A 15,141-nucleotide genomic window follows, 5' to 3' on the forward strand; every position below is an offset into this window, starting at 1 on the left:
AAAATTGTCACTGTTCAGTGCTTTAGAATAAATAATGATTTGTTCTTTGTTTTACTGAGAAGAATAGGTATTTATAGGATTCTCACTCTCCCAGAAAATTAGGTTGCTGACAGCTGAAATTTCTAAGCAGTTATGCAAACTTGTGAGAGAGATTGGCCTTACTAATACTAATCAAGTAATGAAGCAAGACAAATACTGTGTTTTAGGGTTTCTCAGGTTTTGGAGACATTGCAGAAGTGCTAATCTGGCCATCCTCCAGCAGTGTTGTGCAGTTGCAAAGGGCAGAAGGGCTCTCAGGCACAGGTTTCAGGGAACAGTGGGAAACAGAAATGTTTGGCTGAAGGGACAATGGGAGTCCAGCTGGCTCAGGTGGGAAGGACAGGGACTGAATCCTGCTGGGTACTGAGGGACCCTTGTTGGTGCTAGAAGTGGGACAGAAACCTGAGCCTTGCTGCTTCTCTGCTGAGTTCTGGTTCTCTCTGAGCTCTAAATCTCTGCTTCACCCATGAGGAATCTTTACATTAGACATGTAAGGCAAATATGAACTCCTGTCTATTGTCCTAATGCTAAAACCCCCTGGACTGATATAATCACACCAGTCAGAGATAAGTTAGGGTCATGATTTACTTCAGATGATTCCATGAGCCTTTTGTTCATCTGCGCACATAATTGAAAGGCAGGCCCCTTTGTAAATGACATTTTAAAGACTCTGACATTTAGTCAAGGTGACCACCAGCTGGTAACTTTTGGAAAAATCAATAATGCAAATACTGGTCTGTTAGGAGAAATACCAATGTGAGGTCATTTTTAAAATAAAGCTCATTCTACTTGCCTCATTGTCCCCCTACCTTTGCAAAAAGAGAAAAACTCACTGCTTGAATTACTCTGTGTGCTGTGTGACTGTGCAGTGAGTGCTTGTATGGGCAGTCTACCAGTAAGGGCTGTTATTTGGCCATGTTAATGCAGGGGAGCAGTCTGGTTTTAAGCTTGCATACTTGTCTTTTTTGTTAGCAGCAAAGCTGTCAGGATAATAAATGAAAGCAAGGCTGGTGATCTTGAAATGTATGCACTGAATCATGTATCAGCAGGCATTCTGGTAATATAGTTATGCTATTTAACAAGACAGTCTCCAGTCTAGCAAAGGAGGATATGTTGCTTTTGTTTCCAAAAGTTAAAGCCTAGATAAAACAATATTTAATCAACTAAGAAGATTAAAAAAGACTATAGAGGATATAACTAATTCTGTTTTTTTCCTGCTGAGAAAATACTTGATCTTTAAATAGAAGTGGTGCTTGAATATCAGTTTGTATTTTTGTAATATTGTAACTGTAAAAAATTGTGAACATGTGTTTAACATTGTAGTGGCATTAAAATAAGTTGGTGCTATACCATCTACAGGAAGCCCCTTTCTGAAAGGAAGGAAGCTTTTACAGACTCACATGAGGCAATGCATCTGTGCCGAGTTCTTCAGCAGTACCTGACAGTTCTAGTCATGCTGAAGAAACGTGGAGCTGAGAGTGACAGAATACACTAAAGATGAAGCCAAAATATACAGGAAAAATTGTATATTGTTTCAGGCTCCATTAAGAGACCCATCACTGTAAAAAATGCACCACCACATTTAATATATGTGCAGTTAGATGCATGCAGCAGTGTAGGGAGCAGAAGAGGTTTGTGCAGGAAGATGCCCTGTAGGATGCCCACCTTTTCTGAGAGGGGAATAAAATGGAATTGGATCAAAACCAGGAGATTCTACAGGTGTCATGGAAAGAAAGAAAGCAGTTCACCCAAAACATGGCCTGTCCTGATCCCCAGGGGAGCCCCTTGTCTGCTTTGCAGCCTGGTGGGCAGTGCCTTCCTGCAGGCTCTGCAGTCACAGGAGGAGAGCTTGTCCCACCACTGCCTGTGAACCTGTTCCTGTCCGTGGGAATGGAACCGGGCATCGCACGGCTCGGTGTCCACAAACACACAGCACAAAATGAAACACAGGAGTGGTTCTAACCATTTGTTGCCTGGGTTCTTTTCATTGTTGGTATTATTTCTAGTTCTTTCTTTGTTTCTTTGGGTTTTATTTGTTGGGATTTTTTACTTCTATGTAGGGCCAAAAAGGCTTCACAATGGCCCTGATTTTGGCATCTCTTTTTCTGGAGGTCATGAAGACAGGGAACTTGGTTATTTTGCAAGCTGCTGCTACTCAGAAAAAAGAAATCTGACTTTAACATCTGATGACTGATCTTGAAGGATGAGAGTAATCATATAAATGTTCATTGTAAAACTACAGTAGCTGGGTTCACTGTGGTGGACGATCACGCTCCTGCGTGAGTGTGTTTACTTCTACTTGGAAATATTGAGATACATATAAAATAGTAAACAGTCAAGTAATCTCTTAGCACAGCAGGCAGACTCTCACCCTGCAAAGTGGAATTTCAGCACCTGCTTATGTTGTCTTGGCTAACGTAAGCCAGGAGGAAAAGTCATTTGACCAGATTTTGCCATGGCAAGACCAACAGTCTGCTCAAGTGCATGAATGTCTTCTGGGGAGTGTTGTCACTTCTCAGAATTGGACTGGGAAAGATAGAATATGACTTCCTCAGTAGATGGACACCCTGGAGGGGGCTCAGCTTGTCACACCAGATGAGATGTGTCCTTTGCCTTTGTATTAAAGTTCATCTATATTTATTCAACTCAGATAAAATTAGGCAAGGGAAGTTTTAAAAAACACATCAAACTCAAACAACTCAGCCTAAATGAAAAGCTCTGTCATATGTCACAGTAGATAACAATATTTGATCTCCATGTCAAAATCCTTATTTTGAAATGTTAAAAGAAAATATGAATGTAAATGCAGTGGTAAAGGCAGTAAGTTTATTTTCCCACAGTCTTTAGTATTGAAGCACTCCTCTGATTCTGTGAAACTCTCTAAATAGTTGATGATAATTCCCTTTCCTGGTTATTCCATTTTTTACTGAAAAGCAAAAGTGAGCCTCATGTTACTACTTTTCCCTTCTCATTTTACATTTGTACCAACAATGTTTAGGAGCTGATGTTTGCAGTAAGAGTTTTGAATAATGCAGTCTTGTTTCTTTTTCTACCATAAAATGGCAAATACCTTTCTCTAAGCATCCTGTAGATTTAATAATTTTTTTAACACTTGTGCCCAGCCTCAGATCAGTGTATGCTGATTTCTGCATTCCTTTAGCAAACTTTTGTCTTTCCCAAGGCTCTTTTTCACTGTGACCTGGAGTTCAGCAGGTGCATTCTGGTGTCTGACATTTTTATGAGCAGAGGTTTATTGCACCAGTTGCCCCTTCTCTTCAACATCAGTGGCACTAACAGAGTCAAGGTGTTCTTTGGTCTCTGTCCCCATGTGTGGTTTCCCTCACACATTTCATTTGTCCATATAGGTGTCACAGTGAGCAGTTAATGCCTCAGTACTAACTCTTGCTGCTGCTCATATGGATTTTATACCACTGCATGCAGTTCTAAATGAAAATGCCCAGTACATTATAATTAGTGATATACATAGCAGTAGGTCTCATATCCTTTGAAGAACGGTTGAGTGAGAGTAAAGCCTGTGTGGCCTTTGAGGTGAAGAAAGCCGTTTTCATCAATAATATCCAACTTGTGCCACCCCTTCTGACAGCTGGATTTGGACACCTCTGTAAATAATAATGATTAGATGATGCCCATCAGCCCAAACCACTCTATGTTTCTGTGATGAAGTGCAATCTTCAGTGTTCTTTTTAAACATACGGCTGAGGGCTATTGGGAGGTAGATTGTTTACTGAACTTTTTCTCCTCAGCACTGTGTAATTATTTTTCCATTGGCACTTGTAGTCACAAACTGCTATGTTTGGTGGTGCTCTGCCATCAGAAGGATCAGCCCTCCTCCAGAAAGCCTGATGTGAATGAAAGTGATTACTATTTCCTAGAATACATTGCAGACAAAAGAAAATGTAATTGCTTCAGACTGGAAAGTTAACCATAACAAATGTTGTCATCTTTTATCAATGATAACAACAGGTGAAATAAAGAAGGATAGGAAGAATTTTCTTGAGATTATGCAGGGTGTGTTGTAATTGTCTGTGACAGGCTGAACCCGAGGCTGGTCCTGACCCCTTTAAAATCTGTTTATTCTTAGGAAACTAGAAAATAAAAGCCATGACTTTGCCAAAGTGGTACCACATGCTTTGGGACAGTCTGATTTTGTTTGCCTTGTCTCATGAATAAATTTTCATCAGGAAATAGCTCTATTGAGTTCAGACACAAAAATTTATTTGCTGATGATCTAGTCTACCACTATATAAAATTCAACTTATATTAGTCTGCAGATGAAATATATTTATATGGTAAAATAATTATGGTCACATTGAGATATTGCATACAAAGGACTATTTTTTATGCTTTTCTAGGTGATGGGGAAGAGATGATTTATGAGCTTGCTGCACCAAGCAGTAGCTTGAAGGTTTAAAATACTAAATAATGCATACAGGATGCAAAATTTTTATTTGAGCGGAGAAGGACAAGAAATTACTTTTTTGTGAAACTTCCAGTAACACAGTAATCTTGCATCATAGATTACTCTCTTTTAATAACTTGTCAAATGTATAAATTAAAGGCACAGTTGGAGAAATTCCCCAGCAATACTACTGTGCTTTCTTCCATTCTTCCTTATTAAAAAGCATCTGTGTAAGTTTTTTGATTCTTAATGGGGTAGCTGCAGTTTTATGCAGCTGTCTTGTTTAGCCTCTGTTTGTATTAGGCAAATACCAGATATTCTAGATACCAACCACCCCTTGTGGACTAAATCAGTGCTGTATTTTCATTTCTGAAACCAGTTACTGTATTCTTAATTACTTGACTTCTTAGATGAACTTCTTTTGCCCTGTCAGCCACTTTCTGAGATGGAAAATATTTAAGGTGTTATTTTGCTTACATCATCTTTTCCATCAGTGTTATGCTTTATTATAGAGATCATGAAAACCTGTGTTTATCATCATTTATGGTATCCTTTTGATGGACTTTTACATTGCTTTTCAATTTCTGCATATTTCTGATTACTGCAAGCAAAACTCTCATGGATTGATGGTCTTTCATTTTCCAAGCAGCTTCACAGAATCACAGAACGGGTGGGAAGGGACCTTTTAGTATCGTCTCATTCCAACTTCCCAGCCAGTGCATAACTTTTGTTACCATCATAATGCTTGTGGTCTTTAGGGACACAGTTTATTAAACTCATTAACCAACAGACCTGCAAGCTTTATTCCAGGCAGTATTTTAGGTGTTGAAGGGGGAATGCAAATTTAAGAAAATTTAATGTTGCTCTATAGTGATAATTTAAAACAATTATTTTGCACTGGTTTAAGTTTTCTTCTTCAGAAATCAAAGATGAGAACTAGTGTATGTACAATAATAGTAGTATGAGTTAAAAACATATTAATCTTTATCTTAAAGATAAATTTAGACTTTTTCTCCATATCTTATTGTGATCTCATGAGGTGCTACACTAAGCACAAGAAGAATTAGTGCTCTGATTCTGATGGACTTGGTGTTGTCTCACTTCTCACTTGAACTTTCCTCTGACTGAAACAGATTTATGCAGTCAAGGATGAAGATATTAGTGTTAATATTTAATCCTTAGTGGATATCCGGTCTATTATTTGAAGCAGAAATGACAACTGACCAAGTGTAAGCACCAGGCACATGGCCTCCAGGTGCCTTTTTGGGACAGCCATTTGTGTTTCACAGGGGAGGACTACAAAGAAAGAGCAACATTTTCCACAGTTAAAATGTCTGCTCCACAGTATTTGACAGGAGAAAAGATTCCTGAAAATGAATTAATAGTGGATTGAGGAAATAAAGCAGTTTTTGCTTGGAAGCTGAGGTACCTGCAGGCTCTTCAGGGCCATGTGCTTTTACTGTTGGTGCACAGTGAAGCAGGAAAGAATGAATATATTGATAATCCAGTTTGCTGCCTCCCTTCCTGGTTAGTCAAAGCTGATGCTATCTACAGCTGCATAATACTTTCTAACAGTGTGATATAGGGAAATAATATGAAACATTGAATTTGAAATTCATGTCACATTAAGACAGCCTGCAACAACAGCTCTAATTTAGAGGCTAAACTGAGGAAATAATTTAGAGAATCTTAGCTCACTTAGCAGAAATAAAACAGACAGGCAAATATTGGGGAAACACTTCACTAGAAGCACTGCTAAGATGCTAATTGAAACTGCACACTGTAAGAAAGTTTGTCCAAATACAACAAGACTGTGTTTTGAAGTCTCTTTTTTCTTGATAAACTGTTCAGGAAGGACCATCTACCTATGGAAACTTTGCCAGTGTTTTTTACTGATACAAGTGTAGAAGGTATTTCTTCTACTTATCTGTTGGCTAAGCTTACATTCTCCACTCTGAACTGTGAAAATATCAGAAGAAAAATTACTCAAACACACATCATGGCCCAAAGCTGTGTAACTATCTTTTCTGTTAGAGTAATGTCTAAAGTGAAAAAATGAAGTAAAATATCTGTTCTTGGCACATAAAAAGATACTACTGTAACTGGGTTGCTGCTACAGGGAAGGAAAAGTGGTTTGGATATGGACTGAAGTACTTCTTCTCTTTTTAAATGGAAAAGAATATATTGTTTTAGGCTTCTAGAAGACATTTCTGTCCTTCACACAATATCCTGTGATGCTTTGCATGTCAATGGTTGTTGCTGCTGGCTTGGCAGTCAAATGGCTCCTAACTCCTCTTCCTTTGCCATTACAATGGTTTTTACCTTTTCATATTTAAAATGTAAATGAGAAAATAAATTTTAAAGTGGAATAGGATGTGCATAACTCAGGCTTCAGACTTGGCATATTGAGCAGGACTGAGTACTTCATATATAAGGAATAGAACTCTCTGAAGTTCAACCTTCCCTCTTCCTTCCTGCCAAGGGTGCTACACAGCATTTTGCTCTTTAGTGTTAATCAAGATGAGGTTTAAAAAATGGCCGAGAGTATAATTACATGTTCTTAAGAAATGACAATATATAATGAAAGCTAAAACTAAACTAAAATTAAAAAGTGGAAAAGGAGTTTAATATGAAAATAACTTCCAAAAGGCAAGCACAATTTTTTTTTCTTAAAAGCAGGATCTCTGCTACTCAGCAGCTCTCATGGTGTGCTTTTAAATATATTAAGGAACTGAAATAAAAAATGCCTGTACTTTTAAACATTTTCCAGTAAACTCACACTGGTGCTTCAAGATACTCAAGAAAAGCACAAGAATAATGATTGTATGTTAAATCTTGTTTCAGTAAAAGCCAGAAGATATCCAGCCTGAACAGAACAGTAAGATGAGGTGTAGAGTGCAGGTGAAGCAGAGAACCTTGTCTCGTTTCTCCATGTACATCCTACAGTGCTGGACTCCCCTTGCAGGGACCTGCTGTTTCTGCCATGCCTGGTAAGGGGCTGCTTTCTTCTGGCCAAAGGAAACAACTGGATAAGTAATTCTGTGTATTTCAGCAGGATAAGTAATTCTGTGTATTACAAAGGTTGGTGCCGTTGTGAGATTTGGTTTTAGTGACAGATTGGTGACCTCACAGTTCTCGTTGTAACACCACTGCAAGGTACTTCAGTGATATTTCTGTACCTTTATTTACCATCATATTTCTGTATCTTTATTACTTTCTTGCTCCAAGTGTGGAAATAACCTGCCTCATATATCTCTCCTGACCCCTGTTCTGGTCCTCAGACCACTTTGTGGCCACTTGCACACTTGTGTCAGCCACAAAGTAGATAATACACAGAGAGCCTTGCTGCACATTGATTTGCTGTATGGCAGCAGTATTACAGCAGTTGATTTGTTTCAGTTTATCAGTGAAGAAATCCTATACATCACTGACTGGGGATTAAAAAAAAATAAAAGCATAAAGAAGAAATAATTGTACAGGGTAAAAAAGTGTGCAGAGCAAACTCTTACTTTGCCAAAGTATGGTAACACACTGACCTGTAGTGAGCTGGTTAGGTGTAAAAGAACCTGGGGAAAACTGGCCTTACATATTTATGACTTGAGAAAACACTGGCTCTCCCAGTGAATAGAAATGTGAATATAAGTCAGCTCCTAAGGAGAACTTAAGGGTTGGAATTTCTGCCAAAGTTCCATTATGTTTAATCCATTTTGGTTTCAAGGCAGGGTCTTTTCTAAATGTTTGGCTATAATGGATGATTCTATCTACAACCTCTTGCAGATCTAAAACCCTTAGCAAACTGATAAATGTCCAGTCCTAAATAAATGCATAATGCACTATTTTAGACTAAAGCAGAAAAAAAAATCACTTCAATATTTTCCAAATTGTTGTCATCCCTCATCTAAAACTTTTGTATGAGTGCTGTGCATAGTTTTGCCAGATGGCAAGAGTTGGTTGTAATTTAATTGTGAAATGTAAAAACTTTCTAGAAAATTTTCTACTTCTTGTGATATTGTTCTTGTCCAGGTAGGGCCAGATCCCTCAAACTCAGCTCTTCCCTCAGGAAGGAGAAAGAAAAGTAAGAAATTTCTTCCTTTATTGTACTGTATATTTAGTTATCAGAGCAATACTCTAATACAAATTCATAGTGATTTTAGACCCTGTACCTCTTCATGTCCCTGTATTTAATTTGTGTGTTTCTTTTACTCCCTCTGAAACCAGGAATAAAGTGCAAATTCTCAGTGTCTGTGGGATTCAGCAATATTCATGGCCAGAGCTGGTCATGTATTTCTTTTATAATCCTGTGGTGGCCTTATTGTTGGTTTCTGAGAAAGAGTGTCTTCATGGACAAATTTTCCATGTTAGATGTGTAAGAATTATACTGGGGACCTCATGGATACTAAAAAAGTAATTTCCTAATAATCACTAGTTCAATGAGGATTTAAATGCATTAAAAAAATTTGCATGCTTTAATCTCCTTGGTTCTTTAGAAAATTTGGCCTTGTTACCCTCCCTTTTTGGGTAATTTTTGGCAGAGCTGAATGCATCTGGAAAAAGAGAATCTGTGAGCAGAAAATGCATAATTTGGATATAAAACACTTGCCTTTTGGATGTGCTAGCCAAGAAATAGCTGGGATTTAATGATCTCCTAAGCTGAGCATTAGTATGCTCCCTGCTTTGGATAAGATGCCCAAAGAGGCTTTGCTGGCAGGAATCACTTAGGAGAGGAAGAGTTGGCTCTCCTGCTTTCTGAAATAGATTTGTGATGTTGTTGACTTACCACCTTCTACCCTTGTCTCTTAATTTATTACGTTTGTATACCTCACCCATGTTGCTGTGTTTTTTTCCCTGTTGAAGCCCAGAGCAGGTACTAATGTCCATTCCAGCAGTACTGCCTGTGAAGTGGATTTTACCCTTTTTTTTGAGTGGCTCTGCCCCTCAAGCTCCCCCACAGCTTTCTGACAGCACAAGGGTTTCTGTGGATGTCTCAGAGAAAATCTCAGACTGGAGTTTGGATCCTTGGAAGAGGGACAGTACTGCACCATATGGAGCTTCCTCATGTGGGACTTCTTCCCTGCTGGTAGTCACATCTCTTATCTGAAGTGCACTAAATCAAGGTATTGGAAAACCTGCAAGTTTTCATGTTTCTCAGACAGACTATTTAGAAATGAAATTAAGGGTATGGAAATGGATAGACAACTATTCTTTTCACTTTCATAGATATGATCATGAGTAATATTTGGTATTCAGAAACTGCAGAAAAGCTGGTATCCTGTGGGGTATTTTTCATATTTTACCTGATTTTTTAAAATTTACCTGAACTTTCTGGAAACAACCTTGACTTGTAAGGCAGTTTATTTTCCTTTCTATTTGAATGAAATTCTGTAACTGTTTAAAGACCTTCTGCAAATTGAAGAGATTCTTGGTGGCATGTTAATTATTGCCTATGTTTTAAAAGTTTAGGAGAGCTACAAGTCAGAGATGCTAAAAGCCATAACTGGCATGTAATCCGGCATCAAATGTGTGATGTTCTATTACAGGTGCTTGCTGATTAGTTATGGTAAAAAATCAAATTCTGGTATTGTGTGGTTGAAAGTTAATGATCCAGAGCTGACTGGATGATGCCTTCAGATCAACTTGATTCAGTAAAGGTATTTAGGCCAGAGGACTGTGAATACATGATCAGAGTAGCCAGCCCCAGGTTTGAGAATGGAGTTAGAGTTTTCCCTGTTTGAGACTTGGAGGAAAAGGTACTGGGATCTCAAAGTAGCACTGAATCCATGTTTTCACTCTGGTTGAGAGACTCTGGTTTTTAGCTAGGGCAGTTTAGCCTTTTTCATTTTGTGCCTTACCTGACCTTCTGTGTTTGATATATTCTGCAAGCTTTAAACTCTATGTAACATCTCTCTATTAATTTTACACATTAAACTTTTGCAGTCCTTTTATATGCATAGTATCAATTTCATAGAGGTCATTTAAATCCCAAATTTCCCACATTGATTAAATAGTAGTTGTTCCAAATATTTGCAGCTCTACTTACTTGGAACTGCAGATATGTGGCAGGAGCTGTAATGTGAATTTCTGGGAGATTAATGTTGACTGTTCTGAGGTAACTTAGTAAAAGTGTTCCTTTGAGGTGACTCTTGGATTTGGTCAGTACTTAGTCATTATAGCTATAAAAGAGCCTTGTATTTAGAAGAACAGTTCAATTAACCAGTGGAAGAAAAAAGAACCATACTGCTGTATGTTGATTCACTTCAGCACGTTTAAAAACAGTCTTCCCTGGAGATGTGATGGCTGGGTCTTGGAAAAGCTATGAGGAGACAGAGCAGGGAAAAGGGGGAAGCAGGGTAGGAGCAATCAAAGCAAGGATATACCATAGAACAAAGAACAAGAGGAAAAGTAACAGAGAAATTAGTTTTTTTAAAGCATTGAGTGGGAAATTAGTCAGTGTTACAGTGCAATTAGATGTGCTGGTGTGTGTACTATGTTACCTTTGAACAACAACATTTTCAGGTGAGAAGATGCAACTAATGGAGACTCCCTTCTTGCTTTGATTTCAAGATAATTGTTATTGTGTTAAAATCCAAAGACCCAGTGATGACTCAGGAAGTCTATAATTTTCAACTACACCATTGCTGCAAACAATTTATTGTTCTATATCCTGTCATTATTACAGTGAGCTTGTGAGCATTTGTTCTTACCTTTTCTTCCTTCTGATGGTAGCCTTCTTTTGAGTCCCGTCACTCAAAGTGTGAAGGGCAGTGATATTGTCTAGTTAAAATTATTCTTCAGTCTTTTCTCTATATCAAATTCAATATTCTTCATTCTATTTCTATATACTGATCTGTAACAAGGTCAGTGCAAGGAAGAGCAACAGAGACAGTGCAGATGAATGTTTTTGGATGCACTTGAAGACTTGAAAAAAATCTCCCAAACCATTTTATTTTCTCTTAGGTACTGAACAGGGTGCAGAACATCTGAGTCAGCATCCCCCATAAGGTAGAATTTACCAAGATTGTGATATCTGCTGGCTTCTATTTCTATTTTGCATAATTAATAGGCTAAGCTATCAAGATCTTGTGATTGGAGAGTATAAGGGACCCATGTTTGCTCAGGTAAATAAGGTCATAGCCCTGGAGAATGTTCTGTATAAGAATAAACATCTTTATGAAACTGTAATTTAAAGGAAAATTTAAGAAGACAGCATGGATTCTAAAGAAGGAGCAGCATGGCAGCAGATTTTCTCTGTTGGTGATTAATTTTGCTGCAGGCATTCTGTATCAGCTGGAGTTTTCCCAGTGTGTTCTGAAGGAAATGGAGGTCTACACTGCAGCTCCTGAAGTGACAAACAGTCCCTAAAATGTCAGGTGGTGACGTGTATAATGATCTTCATCTCATGTGAAAACAATTGTTTTTTTCTTGAAAACTTTGGAGAAAAGATTTTGAATCTTGCGCTGGTCAATAATAAAGCTGTCATTACTTGGTCTTTTGAGGAGGGATATATGAGTATCTGAAAATAATTCTAGTGTTATGTGTATAATAATTGGGTAAAGTTAATGAGTAGCATCTGTTCTGCTAGAACAGCTTAATAAAGCTGTCCACTCTTGAAGATGAAGGATGTTTGGAGATGAGTGGCGTAGTGGTTGTTGAGGGCTGAACCAGCTATTAGTTTCTTAAAAGGGGATTCTGCTTCAGGGAAACCAGCAAGGTTCACTGATTAAGAGTAGATCCTGTCATTCCCTTATCCTAATGTCTCAACACATCAGTTTGACACTTATGCTTCCATCTGGACTCACAAAATGAATGAGCACAACTTGCTGGTCATTATAAGCTGGGTGGATCAGCTTGAATATTTGACAGGTCTGATCACTTCCAGTTTCACATGAGGGGTGACCCACCAGTTAAGCGAGTGAAACGTGTCCGTTCTGTTACAGAGCACTCTGCCACGAGCAGAGTTTCTCCAAAAGCCTCGGGAGGTGCAGTCTGGGCTGTGCTGGCTCGGAGCACGGCGGGGCTGAGCGAGGCTGAGCCGGGGGGCCGAGGGCAGCAGCGCAGGCACATCCTGCCGCTGAGCGGTGATGGAGATGTGCTGCAGCCTCATTACTGCAATCAGTGCCTGCACTGTAGCCGCGGTGCCTGATGGCTTCTCCAGCCAGGAGAGAGGTTATGGCTGTCCCTAATTGCCACTTCTCCCTTTGCAATCGCTGCTTTTGGCAGATAGTGCCTAACTACTCTGGCTCTGTCCATCCTGCATTTCTTGTCCTCTCCTGATGCACTGATTTAATTCTCTTGATATACCTTGGAACCTGCAGAAAGGGGAGCAGCCCTGTCTCGGGGTAATTTCCTTTCACATAATGCAGTAGCCACGTTCTTTGCATGAAGTGTTGGCTCTTGCTTACCCAGCTTAGAAGCCAGTTGCTTCCCTTTATTCTTATGCTGTCTCTTTCAGAAGAAAACCAGAGTAGCTTTTCACAAAATGCCTGTAAGCAGTAAATGAGTAGCACCTTCTGAGGCTATGCAGATGTGAACCCTGTGCATCTGGAAATGGCTGATGTAGACAAAGCACCCATCTACAGAAGGAGCCATTTCTGTAAAGCACTCTGCTGGCAGGGAAACCTTTGCTCTGAAAAGGAGCTGGCTCTGGAACGGTGGCCTGTCATTCTAATAGCAACCATTGCAAGTGTTTAGTATAAATATTTTTTAATGCTCCAGTGATGTAAGATTAATCTTAAGTTTGAGTATGACAACAGTCCTCTTTTCTTTATATACTGATCCTCCAGCAGCAGCAACTTACAGCAATTCCTCAGACTTTATTTTGCAGTCCTGTTACCAAACCTGTTTTTTCTTAAGACTCTGCCCTCGTGCATATTATGTATATTATGTTTCCTTCAGCATGTAAACAATAAGAAACCATGTCACTCTTTCTCTAGCCTGTCATGAAAAACCTCTCCCAGAAATGATAAATTACACTGCAACCTATGTTTTGCAAGCTACAATCACTTTCTAGCTTTGTTTCATTATGTTTGATTTTTGTAAATCCTCAGTAGTTCCGGAGTAAAAATCTGGAAAGCCTTAGGAACTGTTCTTGATGTATTTTGCGTCTCAAAAAATGTGAGTGATGTAAAGGTATTCCTTGTGCTGTGAGTACTGTTGGGTGGTATTGTAACCATGGAAGCTTTATGTTAATCACAGATTAGCTTTTACTATGTATGAGTTCATTCTAACAAAATACCAATTCCAGGCAACTTGTTAAAACCCTGCATTTTAGTTCAACGATCCATTCTAATTTCTAGCTTGATTTTTGTAGCTGCTTTCTCTAATTATATTCACAAATATGCCAAATTATGCACATTAATCTTAATGATTTCTGTTAATGAGTTACAAATTTTATTTCATATCATGGGTAGGTACATCTCTCAGGGCTGCTCTGCCTGTTCAGTGGTGGCTCCTGGAGCTACTCAGAGCTTTTAATAGAGGATGGTCTCTTACCTTCATCACCGAAACAAATGCAGTGCTTGTTTTGCACAAAATTTAAATGTGAAGGGAGCACTAAAGACAAAGCAGTGAGGAGACAAGCTTGAGCAGCTCTCTGCTTGATTGAGATGCTGGGGGTTGAGGGAATGCTGTCTGCCTTTGTGAAACAAATAAAAAAATTGCTAAATTCCAGTGCAATTTTGTAGAAATTGCTGGTACTGAGACACATTCATGTGCAATATTAATTTGCAAGAACTAGAGAGAATGTCCTGTGAAGCCTGAGCAGTGGATAGGAAAACTATATGAATAGGAAAACTATGGGGATTTTAAAGGATAGTGCTTATAAATTTGTTACATCTTAGGTTTAGCTGTGGTAGATAACAGCAATCTAAATAACACTTTCATATGCATAATCTACCTTCAAAGTGTAGTTGGAACTAAATTTGTGAATAGAAAACTGCAGGATTTTATTGTGCATTTCCTGGAAGGATTTTAATGCAGTCCAGGTATTGAATAAAGTTGGGAAATCAACTGATTTAGATTTGACTTTTCACCTTGGATACAAAGCATTTTAGGACTTCTCTATTTTGTTCTAGCTATTCAGAGATGTTTTAGGCCAGAAATCTGCAACTGTTTTTATTTCAACTATATAGAAAATAGTTTTCTGCAAATTTTTGGTGTAACTCAAGGCATTTAACTGGAATTTTTAGACTTGACCAAAAGCAAGAAATATTTGTGCTAATCAGAAATATGCTTTTATCTTCGATTCCATACTGCATGCATGATTCAGTCTATCGTATCTTCTGTTTAAATTTTTATCACACATTATTATGCATGCTTATAAAACATTATTTTCACTGAAGTCAACAGATACTTCTTATTAAAAGCTTGTAAAGAAGGAAAATACATTGATAATATAACCACCTGAGCTGCAGTTGGTGAAGCAAACAGGAAAGATTTTCCTCACAGCTTAAGATAAAAGCTTTCAAGAACACAGAATACTCCCAGCCTTCAAACCCTAAAAAAGAGCACTCACTAGAGAAACAGACTTTCAGGCCTTTGTTGCACACTAAGGTGTTTTGGACTCCTGGTGTTTTGGAATTCATTTGGGTCACATTCTCCTTTTGTTTAAAGCAATAAGTCATGCAGGAAAACTGTATTTGCTGTCTGTAGTCAAGACATTTGCTTATCAAAGATCTGTGATACTG

At 38.5% G+C, this 15,141-nt stretch overlaps 1 protein-coding gene across 1 annotated transcript in view; it reads left to right on the top strand.

Annotated features, from left to right (window-relative positions):
* LOC135304940 (beta-1,3-galactosyltransferase 2-like) overlaps window positions 1-15,141 on the top strand; it is a 577,146-nt gene that overhangs the window by 264,103 nt on the left and 297,902 nt on the right. Inside the window, 1 exon segment of the mRNA XM_064427917.1 lies at window positions 7,304-7,449. The gene's annotated coding sequence lies outside the window, so the exon portion shown is untranslated.

Source organism: Passer domesticus, chromosome 7 (assembly GCF_036417665.1).
Source record: "Passer domesticus isolate bPasDom1 chromosome 7, bPasDom1.hap1, whole genome shotgun sequence".
Taxonomy (NCBI): domain Eukaryota; kingdom Metazoa; phylum Chordata; class Aves; order Passeriformes; family Passeridae; genus Passer; species Passer domesticus.